The sequence below is a fragment of the Conger conger genome, chromosome 1 (assembly GCF_963514075.1).
Source record: "Conger conger chromosome 1, fConCon1.1, whole genome shotgun sequence".
Lineage (NCBI taxonomy): Eukaryota > Metazoa > Chordata > Actinopteri > Anguilliformes > Congridae > Conger > Conger conger.
Window position 1 is genome coordinate 38,775,804 of NC_083760.1, and position 17,051 is coordinate 38,792,854.

The window sequence follows — 17,051 nt, forward strand, 5'->3', positions numbered from 1 at the left end:
CAGGTGGTGTGAATGTGATGAACCCCCTAGGAGGAGTACTTAAAAGTGCAGTACGTGTAAAACGCACAAAATCCAAAATGGCTGACTTCCTGTTTGCATATTTGATTAGATCCGAATTTAAAATGTGTTTGGCCTGAGGAGTGCTATATGCGGACTAAATTTTGTGAAGGTAGCTCAAAGTGCCTGCCCACAATAGATGACAATGCGATAGGGGGCGCTGTGGAGTCCCTCAGCCACGCCCAGGTCTGAGCATCTGAGACAACCTGACAGCCACCACTTCTGATGTGTGTGCAAAATGTCAAGACTTTTTACGGATGGCAAGGCCCTCAAAAAAGCCCATTTGCCTGAAGAAAAAGAATAATAATAATAAATATAGCTGCAAGCAGCAATGAACGGGCCCAAGCACCATGGGCGCAACCGCCTTGGTGGCACAGTTGTGCCAATGACATGTTTCACAATATGTACACACTTTGGAAATAATCACCTTCCTGGACAACGAATAGTGTGCACAGGAATTCCCCTTTGATCAATGAAGATGTTGCTGCTGCTATTGGAATGCAACAATGATATAAGCCTCACTTCCTATTGCCAGATGGTGGCGCTATAATATTGAGCTGTGTATGGTTTATGGATTTGATTTCACTCCAAAAATGAACATATTTGTACATTTTCAGCCAAATTGGAAGATGTCGAGTAAAATTAAAGCCACTTCCTGTTGCCAGATGGTGGCGCTATAGTATTGAGCCGTGTATGGTTTATGGATTTGATTACACTCCAATAATTAACATATTTGTACATTTTCAGCCAAATTGGAAGATGTCAAGTAAAATTAAAGCCACTTCCTGTTGCCAGATGGTGGCGCTATGCCATTGAGCCTTTCTTGGTATATGGATGAGATTACACTCCAAAAATGAACATGTGTGACGTTTCTGCCACATCAGACAATGTAGAATGAAACAAAAATTACTTCTTGCTTGCACATTGTAATAATATGCTCCAGTCCTGTATGGAGAGCAGAGATGAATAAATTTCAATAGATTTTACAGCGGGAGGCACAATTTACGCTTGAGAAGTCATTCGGTTATAAATATGCACTCAAAATAAAACCATTGGCGTAAAGAAACTATTCAACTTTATTGTGGCCGCACCGGGGATGGAACCGCGGACCTTGCATGTCTTAATCCACTGTCTGAACCATTAAGCTATACTGCCCTCTTATACACGTACGCCATCTATTGGCCAAAAGTTGTATGTTTCCTTTTATCCTGGTTAAATAATTTCTCTCCGAAGTGTCGGATAGTATTGCATTAAACGTCGAGTTAGCCAGCATCATTCTTTTCCATTTCACCGGTAATTATGCTGCCTGAAACGCATTTGTTCAGCCAAATCTAAAGGAGATGCCAAGTCTCTGCCCTCAATCCGGTATTTTCATATTAAGTCAAAAATTCCTAGCGAAATTGTATGTTCTCTTAATTCGTGTTTAATGACAAGCAAAATAAACTAACATATATGGCGATTTAACTGAAAGTTTTCTATTCATGTAAACAAACGTAGCTGACCTGTTTTTTTTACTCACACAGACAGTGGACTGGCTGGCTGCTGTTAGCCCGTGCGCGTCATCTCGCAACGACCTGCATGCCATACCTTTGTTGAACATAACGGTCTCATGTTAACACAGAGTTCGACCAGAGCCATCTCAAACGTAAACGTTTCTCTTTGACTTTTGACTCTTTTAAATATATGCTACTCTCCTGCCAGTTAAAGACAGTCATTAAATGTCTTTAATATTTATTTCAGATATTCTATTCAAAAATGAAAATAGATGCAAAGAAACGTCGGGCTGGGTGTTGTCAATACATTTTGTCACGTAGGCTGCAGCTGTAAATCATACATCGTTATGCCTACTGGCTCGCTAGAAAAAAAAAAAAAACCTATCGTTGAAAAAATCACTTGAAGGAAGAAAAATATAAAAGTTCCACTTTCTGCCAATGAATGGAATCCCCGTATCAGAAATGGGGGGAAGTTACAGCGACACAGTTAGTCTGTGAGTAGAATAGATTGTGTAGACAACTTCACTGTTTCCACAAAGGTGATGTGCTTTTTAACAGGACTTGGTCAGTGTAATGATATAAATGCTAGCATTCGATTATGGTCAACGGTACCGAAAATGCCCGTTGCACCAGCCATCATAACAAATGTCCCAATATAGGATCGATTTAAAGCTCTATATATTTTTATTTCACGTTGACAGTGTAGGCTATTATGTGTATTCCGACGCGAATTACATTTAATTGGGTTACGGCATTCACTTCAACCGAATGAAGTCAAATAGAAACGGCTCGAATTCCTTAATAAGGCTTCTTGGTTTTCAAGCTAACTTTCCGAACAGCCGTTTTGTATTGAGTCCTTAAAATGCTACAACACGGTTTTTTTTAAACCAAATAACATTGAACGTCATTGCAAGATATATGCAATACCAACTTTTGCCAGTAGATGGCAGTCGCGTATTAGAAATGGGAGAGTCATTTGCGACTTGCGTTGAAGTTTTAATACTGGATATAATGAGTCTCCAGCGAAAATAGTGAACTATTATTGCTTAATGGATGTGATGACACTCCAACAATGAACATATGTGAAAAGTTGTAGCCTCAAAATCAGGCAATGTAGAATTGAATACCTTTTTGAAATTATTTAATACATAATTGTATTAAAACATGAACTGTTTGAGCAGCATTACAAGTAAATTTTAAGGCTGACCAGAGCCATACCATTCCAAGATATTAAAAATCAGTTCATAGTTGTGTGTCAGGGCTATAATATCATGCTGACCACATTTTGTGTGAATGTGATGAACCCCCTAGGAAGAGTATTTCAAAGTTTGGTACGTGAAAAAACACTTAAAAACACACAAAATCCAAAATAGCTCACTTCCTGTTGGGAAAAGTTAAGGGATGCAAATGAGAAATGTGTGTGTCTTGAGGAGACCCTTATGCCTACCAGACGTGGTGCATTTACGTGAAAGTATATGTCCACAATATTAGAAAAAAGCCATAGGGGGCGCTGTGTAGCCACGCCCAGATGAATGTGGATATGGATGTGATTGCACTCCAAAAGTGAATATATTTGTAAAATATCAGCCCGATCAGATGATGTAGAACGGAATTAAGCCCACTTCCTGTTTTTGGGCGTAACGTGTGTATTATACGCCTCGTCATTGCCAAACCGTTTGAGATATCAAAAATCCTTTCGTCATTTAGGGTCAGGACTATTCTAAGATCATGATGACTACATTTGGTGTGAATGTGATGAATACCTTAGCAGGAACGCATACAAACATGATAAAAACCTCACGTCCGTTGCCAGATGGTGGCGCTATAACATTGATTTCTTCTTGGTATTTGGATGTGATTACACTCTAACAGTGAACATATTTGTAAAATATCAGCCAGATCAGACAATGTAGACCATGAATTTATGGCAACTTCCTGTTGGCGCGGCGTGACATGAAAATTTTACGCCTCGCCATGACCATACCGTTTGAGATATCAAAAATATCCTTTGGAATTAGTATCATGACTATCCTGAGACCGCTTTGACCACATTTCGTGTGAATGCAATGAACCCCCTAGGAGGAGTGCTTAAAAGTGTAGTACGTGTAAAATGCACAAAATTCAAAATGGCTGACTTCCTGTTCACATATTTGATTCGATGCGAATAACAAATGTGTTTGTCCAGAGGAGTCCCACATGCATACCAAATTAGGTGAAGGTAGCTCAAAGTGCCTGTCCACAATAGAAGACAAAGCATTAGGGGGCGCTGTGGAGTCCCTTGGCCACGCCCAGGTCTGAGCATCTGATACATCCTGACAGCCAACACTTCTCATGTGTGTGCAAAATTCCGTGAGTTTCCATCCATGGCAAGCACCTCAAAAATGCAAAATACATTGAAAAAAAAGAGAATAATAATTATAGGGGGCGCTGTCTAGCCCCGCCCCGATTGATATGTATATATTTAATATTGTACTCCAACAGTGAACATATTTATAAAATATCAGCCAGATCGGACGATGTCGGAAAAAAAGTCATTTTTTTGCACGCAATATGTGTACTGTACGACTCGCCATTTCCATACCGTTTGAGATTTCAAAAATCCCTTCACAACATAGCGTAAGGACTATCTTACGATCATGCTGACCGCATTTGGTGTGAATGTGATGAATGCCCTAGCAGGAAGGCATACAAATATGATAAAGACCTCACTTCCTGTTGCCAGATGGTGGCGCTATAACATTGACCCGTTCTTGGGATATGGATGTGATTATACTCCAACAATAAACGTATTTCTAAAATATCAGCCAGATCAGACAATGTAGACCATGAAATTACGGCCACTTCCTGTTGGCGTGGCGTGACATAAAAATTGTAATTCTCCCCGTGACTGTCCCGTTTGAGCTATCAAAAATATCCTGGCAATTTCGCATCATGACTATCCTGAGACCATTCTGACCACAGTTGGTGTGAATGCGAGGAACCCCTTAGGAGGAGTACTTAAAAGTGCAGTACGTGTAAAACGCACAAAATCTAAAATGGCTGACTTCCTGTTTGCATATTTGATTAGATGCGAATTTGAAATGTGTTTGGCCTGAGGAGTGCTATATGCATACTAAATATGGTGCAGGTAGCTCAAAGTGCCTGCCCACAATAGATGACAATGCGATAGGGGGCGCTGTGGAGTCCCTCAGCGACGCCCAGGTCTGAGCATCTGAGAGCTCCTGACAGCCACCACTTCTGATGTGTGTGCAAAATTCCGTGAGTTTTCATTCATGGCAAGCACCTCAAAAATGCACAAAACATTGAAAAAAAAAGAATAATAATAATAAATATAGCTGCAAGCAGCAATGAACGGGCCCAAGCACCAGGGGCGCAACCGCCTTGGTGGCATAGTTGTGCCAATGACATGTTTCACAATATGTACACACTTTGGAAATAATCACCTTCCTGGACAACGTATAGTGTGCACAGGAATTCTCCTTTGATCAATGAAGATGTTGCTGCTGCTATTGGAATGCATCAATGATATAAGCCTCACTTCCTGTTGCCAGATGGTGGCGCTATAATATTGAGCCGTGTATGGTTCATGGATTTGATTACACTCCAATAATTAACATATTTGTACATTTTCAGCCAAATTGGAAGATGTCGAGTAAAATTAAAGTCACTTCCTTTTGCCAGATGGTGGAGCTATAACATTGAGCCATTTTTGGTATATGGATTTAATTATACTCCAATAATAAAAATATTTCTACATTTTCAGCCACATCGGAAGATGTCGAGTGAAATTAAGGCCACTTCCTGTTGCCAGATGGTGGCGCTATGCCATTGAGCCTTTATTGGTATATGGATGAGATTACACTCCAAAAATGAACATGTGTGAAGTTTCAGCCACATCAGACAATGTAGAATGAAACAAAAACAACAAACACATTGTGATAACGTGCTACAGTCCTGTATGGAGAGCAGAGATGAATTAATTTCAATAGATTTTACAGCGGGAGGCACAATTTACGCTTGAGAAGTCATTCGGTTATAAATATGCACTCAAAATGAAACCATTGGCGTAAAGAAACTATTCAACTTCATTGTGGCCGCACCGGGGATGGAACCGCGGACCTTGCATGTCTTAATCCACTGTCTGAACCATTAAGCTATACTGCCCTCTTATACACGTACGCCATTTATTGGCCAAAAGTTGTATGTTTCCTTTTATCCTGGTTAAATAATTTCTCTCCGAAGTGTCGGATAATATTGCATTAAACGTCGAGTTAGCCAGCATCATTCTTTTCCATTTCACCGGTAATTATGCTGCCTGAAACGCATTTGTTTAGCCAAATCTAAAGGAGATGCCAAGTCTCTGCCCTCAATCCGGTATTTTCATATTAAGTCAAAAATTCCTAGCGAAATTGTATGTTCTCTTAATTCGTGTTTAATGACAAGCAAAATAAACTAACATATCTGGCGATTTAACTGAAAGTTTTCTATTCATGTAAACAAACGTAGCTGACCTGTTTTTTTGACTCACACAGACAGTGGACAGGCTGGCTGCTGTTAGCCAATGCGCGTCATCTCGCAACGACCTGCATGCCATACCTTTGTTGAACATAACGGTCTCATGTTAACACAGAGTTCGACCAGAGCCATCTCAAACGTTAACGTTTCTTTTTGACTTTTGACTCTTTTAAATATATGCTACTCTCCTGCCAGTTAAAGACAGTCATTAAATGTCTTTAATATTTATTTCAGATATTCTATTCAAAAATGAAAATAGATGCAAAGAAACGTCGGGCTGGGTGTTGTCAATACATTTTGTCACGTCGGCTGCAGCTGTAAATCATACATCGTTATGCCTACTGGCTCGCTAGAAAAAAAACAAAAACCTATCGTTGAAAAATCTGTTGAAGGAAGAAAAATATAAAAGTTCCACTTTCTGCCAATAAATGGAATCCCCGTATCAGAAATGGGGGGAAGTTACAGCGACGCAGTTAGTCTGTGAGTAGAATAGATTGTGTAGACAACTTCACTGTTTCCACAAAGGTGATGTGCTTTTTAACAGGACTTGGTCAGTGTAATGATACAAATGCTAGCATTCGATTATGGTCAACGGTACCGAAAATGCCCGTTGCACCAGCCATCATAACAAATGTCCCAATATAGGATCGATTTAAACCTCTATATATTTTTATTTCACGTTGACAGTGTAGGCTATTATGTGTATTCCGGCATTCGGCATTACGGCATTCACTTCAACCGAATGAAGTCAAATAGAAACGGCTCGAATTCCTTAATAAGGCTTCTTGGTTTTCAAGCCAACTTTCCGAACAGCTGTTTTGTATTGAGTCCTTAAAATGCTACAACACGGTTTTTTTTAAAACCAAATAACATTGAACGTCATTGCAAGATATATGCAATACCAACTTTTGCCAGTAGATGGCAGTCGCGTATTAGAAATGGGAGAGTCATTTGCGACTTGAGTTGAAGTTTTAAGACTGGATATAATGAGTCTCCAGCGAAAATAGTGAACTATTATTGCTTAATGGATGTGATGACACTCCAACAATGAACATATGTGAAAAGTTGTAGCCTCAAAATCAGGCAATGTAGAATTTAATACCTTTTTGAAATTATTTAATACATAATTGTATTAAAACATGAACTGTTTGGGCAGCATTACAAGTTAATTTTAAGGCTGACCTTAGCCATACCATTCCAAGATATTAAAAATCAGTTGATAGTTGTGTGTCAGGGCTATAATATCATGCTGACCACATTTTGTGTGAATGTGATGAACCCCCTAGGAAGAGTATTTCAAAGTTTGGTATGTGAAAAAACACTTAAAAACACACAAAATCAAAAATAGCTCACTTCCTGTTGGGAAAAGTTAAGGGATGCAAATGAGAAATGTGTGTGTCTTGAGGAGACCCTTATGCCTACCAGACGTGGTGCATTTACGTGAAAGTATATGTCCACAATATTAGAAAAAAGCCATAGGGGGCGCCGTGTAGCCACGCCCAGATGAATGTGGATATGGATGTGATTGCACTCCAAAAGTGAATATATTTGTAAAATATCAGCCCGATCAGATGATGTAGAACGGAATTAAGCCCACTTCCTGTTTTTGGGCGTAACGTGTGTATTATACGCCTCGCCATTGCCAAACCGTTTGAGATATCAAAAATCCTTTCGTCATTTAGGGTCAGGACTATTCTAAGATCATGATGACTACATTTGGTGTGAATGTGATGAATACCCTAGCAGGAACGCATACAAACATGATAAAAACCTCACTTCCGTTGCCAGATGGTGGCGCTATAATATTGACCCGTTCTTGGGATATGGATGTGATTATACTCCAACAATAAACGTATTTCTAAAATATCAGCCAGATCAGACAATGTAGACCATGAATTTATGGCTACTTCCTGTTGGCGCGGCGTGACATGAAAATTGTATGCCTCGCCATGACCATACCGTTTGAGATATCAAAAATATCCTTTGGAATTAGTATCATGACTATCCTGAGACCGCTTTAACCACATTTCGTGTGAATGTAATGAACCCCCTAGGAGGAGTACTTAAAAGTGTAGTACATGTAAAATGCACAAAATTCAAAATGGCTGACTTCCTGTTCACATATTTGATTCGATGTGAATGACAAATGTGTTTTTCCAGAGGAGGCCCACATGCATACCAAATTAAGTGAAGGTAGCTCAAAGTGCCTGTCCACAATAGAAGACAAAGCATTAGGGGGCGCTGTGGAGTTCCTCGGCCACGCCCAGGTCTGAGCATCTGATACATCCTGACAGCCAAAACTTCTCATGTGTGTGCAAAATTCCGTGAGATTTCATCCATGGCAAGCACCTCAAAAATGCAAAATACATTGAAAAAATGAGAATAATAATTATAGGGGGCGCTGTCTAGCCACGCCCCGATTGATATGTATACATTTCATATTGTACTCCAACAGTGAACATATTTATAAAATATCAGCCAGATCGGACGATGTCGAAAAAAAAGTCTTTTTTTTGCACGCAATATGTGTACTGTACGACTCGCCATTTCCATACCGTTTGAGATATCAAAAATCCCTTCACAGCTTATGGTCATAACTATCCTAAGATCATGCTGACCACATTTTGTGTGAATGTGATGAAAGCCCTAGCAGGAAGGCATACAAATATGATAAAGACCTCACTTCCTGTTGCCAGATGGTGGCGCTATAACATTGACTCGTTCTTGGGATAGGGATGTGATTATACTCCAACAATAAACGTATTTCTAAAATATCAGCCAGATCAGACAATGTAGACCATGAAATTACGGCCACTTCCTGTTGGCGCGGCGTGACATAAAAATTGTACTCCTCCCCATGACTGTCCCGTTTGAGCTATCAAAAATATCCTGGCAATTTAGCATCATGAATATCCGGAGACCATTCTGACCACAGGTGGTGTGAATGTGATGAACCCCCTAGGAGGAGTACTTAAAAGTGCAGTACGTGTAAAACGCACAAAATCCAAAATGGCTGACTTCCTGTTTGTATATTTGATTAGATGCAAATTAGAATTGTGTTTGGTCCGAGGAGGGCTATATGCGTACTAAATTTGGTGAAGGTAGCACAAAGTGCCTGCCCACAATAGATGACAATGCGATAGGGGGCGCTGTGGAGTCCCTCGGCCACGCCCAGGTCTGAGCATCTAATCGATCCTGAAGGTCCTCATTTCTGATGTGTGTGCAAAATTCCCAGACTTTTTATGCATGGCAAGCACCTCAAAAAGGCCCATTTGCATATAGAAAAAAGAATAATAATAATAATAATAATAATAATAATAATAATCTTTACAATAACAATAGGGTCCTTCGCACCCTACGGTGCTTGGGCCCTAATAATAATCCTTCCAATAACAATAGGGTCCTTCGCACCCTACGGTGCTTGGGCCCTAAATATAGCTGCAAGCAGCAATGAACGGGCCCAAGCACCATGGGCGCAACCGCCTTGGTGGCATAGTTGTGCCAATGACATGTTTCACAATATGTACACACTTTGGAAATAATCACCTTCCTGGACAATGTATAGTGTGCACAGGAATTCCCCTTTGATCAATGAAGATGTTGCTGCTGCTATTGGAATGCATCAATGATATAAGCCTCACTTCCTTTTTCCAGATGGTGGCGCTATAATATTGAGCCGGGTATGGTTTATGTATTTGATTTCACTCCAAAAATTAACATATTTGTACTTTTTCAGCCAAATTGGAAGATGTCAAGTAAAATTTAAGTCACTTCCTGTTGCCAGATGGTGGCGGTATAATATTGAGCCGTGTATGGTTTATGGATTTAATTACACTCCAATAATTAACATATTTGTACATTTTCAGCCAAATTGGAAGATGTCAAGTAAAATTAAAGCCACTTCCTGTTCCCAGATGGTGGCGCTATGCCATTGAGCCGTTCTTGGTATATGGATGAGATTACACTCCAAAAATGAACATGTGTGAAGTTTCTGCCACATCAGACAATGTAGAATGAAACAAAAATTACTTCTTGCTTGCACAGTGTAATAATATGCTCCAGTCCTGTATGGAGAGCAGAGATGAATTAATTTCAATAGATTTTACAGCGGGAGGCACAATTTACGCTTGAGAAGTCATTCGGTTATAAATATGCACTCAAAATAAAACCATTGGCGTAAAGAAACTATTCAACTTCATTGTGGCCGCACCGGGGATGGAACCGCGGACCTTGCATGTCTTAATCCACTGTCTGAACCATTAAGCTCTACTGCCCTCTTATACACGTACGCCATCTATTGGCCAAAAGTTGTATGTTTCCTTTTATCCTGGTTAAATAATTTCTCTCCGAAGTGTCGGATAATATTGCATTAAACGTCTAGTTAGCCAGCATCATTCTTTTCCATTTCACCGGTAATTATGCTGCCTGAAACGCATTTGTTCAGCCAAATCTAAAGGAGATGCCAAGTCTCTGCCCTCAATCCGGTATTTTCATATTAAGTCAAAAATTCCTAACGAAATTGTATGTTCTCTTAATTCGTGTTTAATGACAAGCAAAATAAACTAACATATCTGGCGATTTAACTGAAAGTTTTCTATTCATGTAAACAAACGTAGCTGACCTGTTTTTTGACTCACACAGACAGTGGACAGGCTGGCTGCTGTTAGCCAATGCGTGTCATCTCGCAACGACCTGCATGCGATACCTTTGTTGAACATAACGGTCTCATGTTAACACAGAGTTCGACCAGAGCCACCTCAAACGCTCACGTTTCTTTTTGACTTCATGTCTTACTCTTTTAAATATATGATACTCTCCTGCCAGTTAAAGACAGTCATTAAATGTCTTTAATATTTATTTCAGATATTCTATTCATATAATGAAAATAGATGCAAAGAAACGTCGGGCTGGGTGTTGTCAATACATTTTGTCACGTAGGCTGCAGCTGTAAATCATACATCGTTATGCCTACTGCCGCTAGAAAAAAACAAAAACCTATCGTTGAAAAATCACTTGAAGGAATAAAAAAATAATAATAACCACTTTCTACCAATAAATGGAATCCCCGTATCAGAAATGGGGGGAAGTTACAGCGACGCAGTTAGTCTGTGAGTAGAATAGATTGTGTAGACAACTTCACTGTTTCCAAGCATGAAGCAAAAATGTGCTTTTTAACAGGACTTGGTCAGTGTAATGATATAAATGCTAGCATTCGATTATGGTTAACGGTACCGAAAATGCCCGTTGCACCAGCCATCATAACAAATGTCCCAATATAGGATCGATTTAAACCTCTATATATTTTTATTTCACGTTGACAGTGTAGGCTATTATGTGTATTCCGACGCGAATTACATTTAATTGGGTTACGGCATTCACTTCAATCGAATGAAGTCAAATAGAAACGGCTCGAATTCCTTAATAAGGCTTCTTGGTTTTCAAGCCAACTTTCCGAACAGCTGTTTTGTATTGAGTCCTTAAAATGCTACAACACGGTTTTTTTTAAACCAAATAACATTGAACGTCATTGCAAGATATATGCAATACCAACTTTTGCCAGTAGATGGCAGTCGCGTATTAGAAATGGGAGAGTCAGTTGCGACTTGCGTTGAAGTTTTAAGACTGGATATAATGAGTCTCCAGCGAAAATAGTGAACTATTATTGCTTAATGGATGTGATGACACTCCAACAATGAACATATGTGAAAAGTTGTAGCCTCAAAATCAGGCAATGTAGAATTTAATACCTTTTTGAAATTATTTAATACATAATTGTATTAAAACATGAACTGTTTGGGCAGCATTACAAGTTAATTTTAAGGCTGACCTTAGCCATACCATTCCAAGATATTAAAAATCAGTTCATAGTTGTGTGTCAGGGCTATAATATCATGCTGACCACATTTTGTGTGAATGTGATGAACCCCCTAGGAAGAGTATTTCCAAGTTTGGTACGTGAAAAAACACTTAAAAACACACAAAATCCAAAATAGCTCACTTCCTGTTGGGAAAAGTTAAGGGATGCAAATGAGAAATGTGTGTGTCTTGAGGAGACCCTTATGCCTACCAGACGTGGTGCATTTACGTGAAAGTATATGTCCACAATATTAGAAAAAAGCCATAGGGGGCGCTGTGTAGCCACGCCCAGATGAATGTGGATATGGATGTGATTGCACTCCAAAAGTGAATATATTTGTAAAATATCAGCCGGATCAGATGATGTAGAACGGAATTAAGCCCACTTCCTGTTTTTGGGTGTAACGTGTGTATTATACGCCTCGCCATTGCCAAACCGTTTGAGATATCAAAAATCCTTTCGTCATTTAGGGTCAGGACTATTCTAAGATCATGATGACTTCATTTGGTGTGAATGTGATGAATACCCTAGCAGGAACGCATACAAACATGATAAAAACCTCACTTCCGTTGCCAGATGGTGGCGCTATAACATTTATTTCTTCTTGGTATATGGATGTGATTACACTTTAACAGTGAACATATTTGTAAAATATCAGCCAGATCAGACAATGTAGACCATGAATTTATGGCTACTTCCTGTTGGCGCGGCGTGACATAAAAATTGTACGCCTCGCCATGACCATACCCTTTGAGATATCAAAAATATCCTTTGGAATCAGTATCAAGACTATCCTGAGACCACTTTGACCACATTTCGTGTGACTGCAATGAACCCCCTAGGAGGAGTACTTAAAAGTGTAGTACATGTAAAATGCACAAAATTCAAAATGGCTGACTTCCTGTTCACATATTTGATTAAATGCGAATGAGAAATGTGTTTGGCAAGAGGAGCCCCACATGCATACCAAATTAGGTGAAGGTAGGTCAAAGTGCCTGTCCACAATAGTAGACAAAGGAATAGGGGGCGCTGTGGAGTCCCTCGGCCACGCCCAGGTCTGAGCATCTGATACATCCTGACAGCCAAAACTTCTCATGTGGGTGCAAAATTCTGTGAGTTTTCATCCATGGCAAGCACCTCAAAAATGCAAAACACATTGAAAAAAAAGAGAATAATAATTATAGGGGGCGCTGTCTAGCCACGCCCCGATTGATATGTATATATTTAATATTGTACTCCAACAGTGAACATATTTGTAAAATATCAGCCAGATCGGACGATGTCGGAAAAAAAGTCATTTTTTTGCACGCAATATGTGTACTGTACGACTCGCCATTTCCATACCTTTTGAGATATCAAAAATCCCTTCACAGCTTATGGTCATGACTATCCTAAGATCATGCTGACCACATTTCGTGTGAATGTGATGAATGCCCTAGCAGGAAGGCATACAAATATGATAAAGACCTCACTTCCTGTTGCCAGATGGTGGCGCTATAACATTGACCTGTTCTTGGAATATGGATGTGATTATACTCCAACAATAAACGTATTTCTAAAATATCAGCCAGATCAGACGATATAGACCCTGAAATTACGGCCACTTCTTGTTGGCGTGGCGTGATATAAAAATTGTACTCCTACCCAGGACTGTCCCGTTTGAGCTATCAAAAATATCCTGGCAATTTAGTATCATGAATATCCTGAGACCATTCTGACCACAGGTGGTGTGAATGCGATGAACCCCCTAGGAGGAGTACTTAAAAGTGTAGTATGTGTAAAACGCACAAAATCCAAAATGGCTGACTTCCTGTTTGCATATTTGATTAGATGTGAATTAGAAATGTGTTTGGCTTGAGGAGTGCTATATGCATGCTAAATGAGGTGCAGGTAGCTCAAAGTGCCTGCCCACAATAGAAGACAATGCAATAGGGGGCGCTGTGGAGTCCCTCAGCGACGCCCAGGTCTGAGCATCTGAGAGATCCTGACAGCCACCACTTCTGATGTGTCTGCAAAATTCTGTGAGTTTTCATTCATGGCAAGCACCTCAAAAATGCACAAAACATTGAAAAAAAAAGAATAATAATAATAAATATAGCTGCAAGCAGCAATGAACGGGCCCAAGCACCATGGGCGCAACCGCCTTGGTGGCATAGTTGTGCCAATGACATGTTTCACAATATGTACACACTTTGGAAATAATCACCTTCCTGGACAACGTATAGTGTGCACAGGAATTCCCCTTTGATCAATGAAGATGTTTCTGCTGCTATTGGAATGCATCAATGATATAAGCCTCACTTCCTGTTGCCAGATGCTGGCGCTATAATATTGAACTTGATTACACTCCAATAATAAACCTATTTCTAAATTCTAAGCCACATCAGAAGATGTTGAGTGAAATTAAGGCCGCTTCCTGTTGCCAGCAGGTGGCGATGTGACATTGAGCATTTATTGGAACATGGATGTGATTATAATCCAACATGGAACATATCTCTAAAGCAGGGGTCACCAACACGGTGCCCGCGGGCACCAGGTCGCCCCCAAGGACCACATGAGTCGCCAGCAGGCCTGTTCTAAAAATAGCACAACTCACTAGTGAGCTGCATCTAAAATTTAATTTTATTCTGTTGCTATTTTTTTTTAATCACACTTGCATTTATATAGATTTAAAAATGACAATATCTTAAAAATATGTTTACTATCCATGAAGTTGAAAAGTTTAGGTGAACTCTGACCTACTCTAGTTCAAAGGTCAGTATTGTGCATGTGACAAAACAAACTGGTAGCGCTTCGTATGACTCAGTACCCATGAAGTAGCTCTCGGTTTCAAAAAGGTTGGTGACCCCTGCTCTAAAGCGTCAGCAAAATCAGACGATGTGAAATGAAATGAAGCCACACTTCCTGTTCCCAGGAGGTGGTGCTATGCCATTGAGCCTTTATTGGGATATGGATGAGATTACATTCCAAAAATGAACATGAGTGAAGTTTCAGCCACATGAGACAATGTAGAATGAAACAAAAATAACTTCTAGCTTGAACATTGTGAAAACATGCTACAGTCCTGTATGGAGAGCAGAGATGAATTAATTTCCATAGTTTTTACACGGGGAGGCACAATTTATGCTTGAAAAGTCATTAGGCTATAGATATGCACTCAAAATAAAACCATTACCTTCAAGAAACTGTTCAATTTTATTGTGGCTGCACCGGGGATGGAACCGCTGAATTTGCGTGCCTTAATCCACCGCCCGAACCATTACACTGCACTGCACGCTGATACACGGGTGCCATCTATTGGCCAAAAGTTGTATGTTTCCTTTTATCTTGGTTAAATAATTTCTCTCCGAAGTGTCGGATAATATTGCATGAAACGTCTAGTTAGCCAGCATCATTCTTTTCCATTTCACCGGTAATTATGCTGCCTGAAACGCATTTGTTCAGCCAAATCTAAAAGAGATGCCAACTCTCTGCCCTCAATACAGTATTTTCATATTAAGTTACCATTCCTAGCGAAATTGTATGTTCTCTTAATTCGTGTTTAATGACAAGCCTAATAAACAAACATAGCTGGCGATTTAACTGAAAGTTTTATATTCATGTAAACCAACGTAGTTGACCTGTTTTTTGACTCACACAAACAGTGGACAGGTTGGCTGCTGTTACCCCGTGCGTGTCAGCTGGCAACGACCTGCATGCGATACCTTTGTTGAACATAACGGTCTCATGTTAACACAGCGTTCGAGCAGAGCCACCTCAAACGCTGACGTTTCTTTTTGACTTAATGTGTTCATGTTTTAAATATATGATACTCTCGTGCCAGTTAAAGCCTGTCTTTAAGTCTTTAAATGTCTTTAATATTTATTTTAGTTATTCAATTCATGTAATGAAAATAGATGCAAAGAAACGTCGGGCTGGGTGTTGTCAATACATTTTGTCACGTAGGCTGCAGCTTTAAATCATACATCGTTATGCCTACTGGCTCGATATAAAAAACGAAAACCTATCGTTGAAAAATCACTTGAAGGAAGAAAAAAATCAAAGTACCACTTTTTGCCAATAAATGGAATCCCCGTTTCAGAAATGGGGGGAAGTTACAGCGACGCAGTTAGTCTGTGAGTAGAATATATTGTGTAGACAACTTCACTGTTTCCACAAAGGAGTCTAAAATGTGCTTTTTAACAGGACTTGGTCAGTTTAATGATATAAATGCTAGCATTCGATTATGGTCAATGGTACCGAAAATGCCCGTTGCACCAGCCATGATAACAAAAGTCCCAATATAGGATCGATTTAAACCTCTATATATATTTATTTCACGTTGACAATGTAGGCTATTATGTGTACTCCGACGCGAAATCCATTTAACTGGGTTACGGCAAACACTTCAATCGAATGAAGTCAAATAGAAACGGCGCGAATTCCTAAATAAGGCTTCTTGGTTTTCAAGCTAACTTTCCGAACAGCAGTTTTGTATTGAGTCCTGAAAATGCTACAATACGTTTTTTTTTTTTAACAAAATACCATTTAACGTCAATGCACGATATGCATTATATGTGTTAATCTTTTAAATATATGATACTCTCCTGCCAGTTAAAACCTGTCTTTAAGTCTTTAAATGTCTTTAATATTTATTTTAGATATTCAATTCATATAATGAAAATAGATGCAAAGAAACGTCGGGCTGGGTGTTGTCAATACATTTTGTCACGTAGGCTGCAGCTGTAAATCATACATCGTTATGCCTACTGGCTCGCTAGAAAAAAACAAAAACCTATCGTTGAAAAATCACTTGAAGGAAGAAAAAAATAAAAGTACCAATTTCTGCCAATAAATGGAATCCCCGTAACAGAAATGGGGGGAAGTTACAGCGACGCAGTTAGTCTGTGAGTAGAATAGATTATGTAGACAACTTCACTGTTTCCACAAAGGAACCGAAAATGTGTTTTTTAACAGGACTTGGTCAGTGTAATGATATAATTGCTAGCATTCGATTATGGTCAACGGTACCGAAAATGCCCGTTGCACCAGCCATCATAACAAATGTCCCAATATAGGATCGATTTAAACCTCTATATATTTTTATTTCACGTTGACAGTGTAGGCGATTGTGTGTATTGCGACGCGAA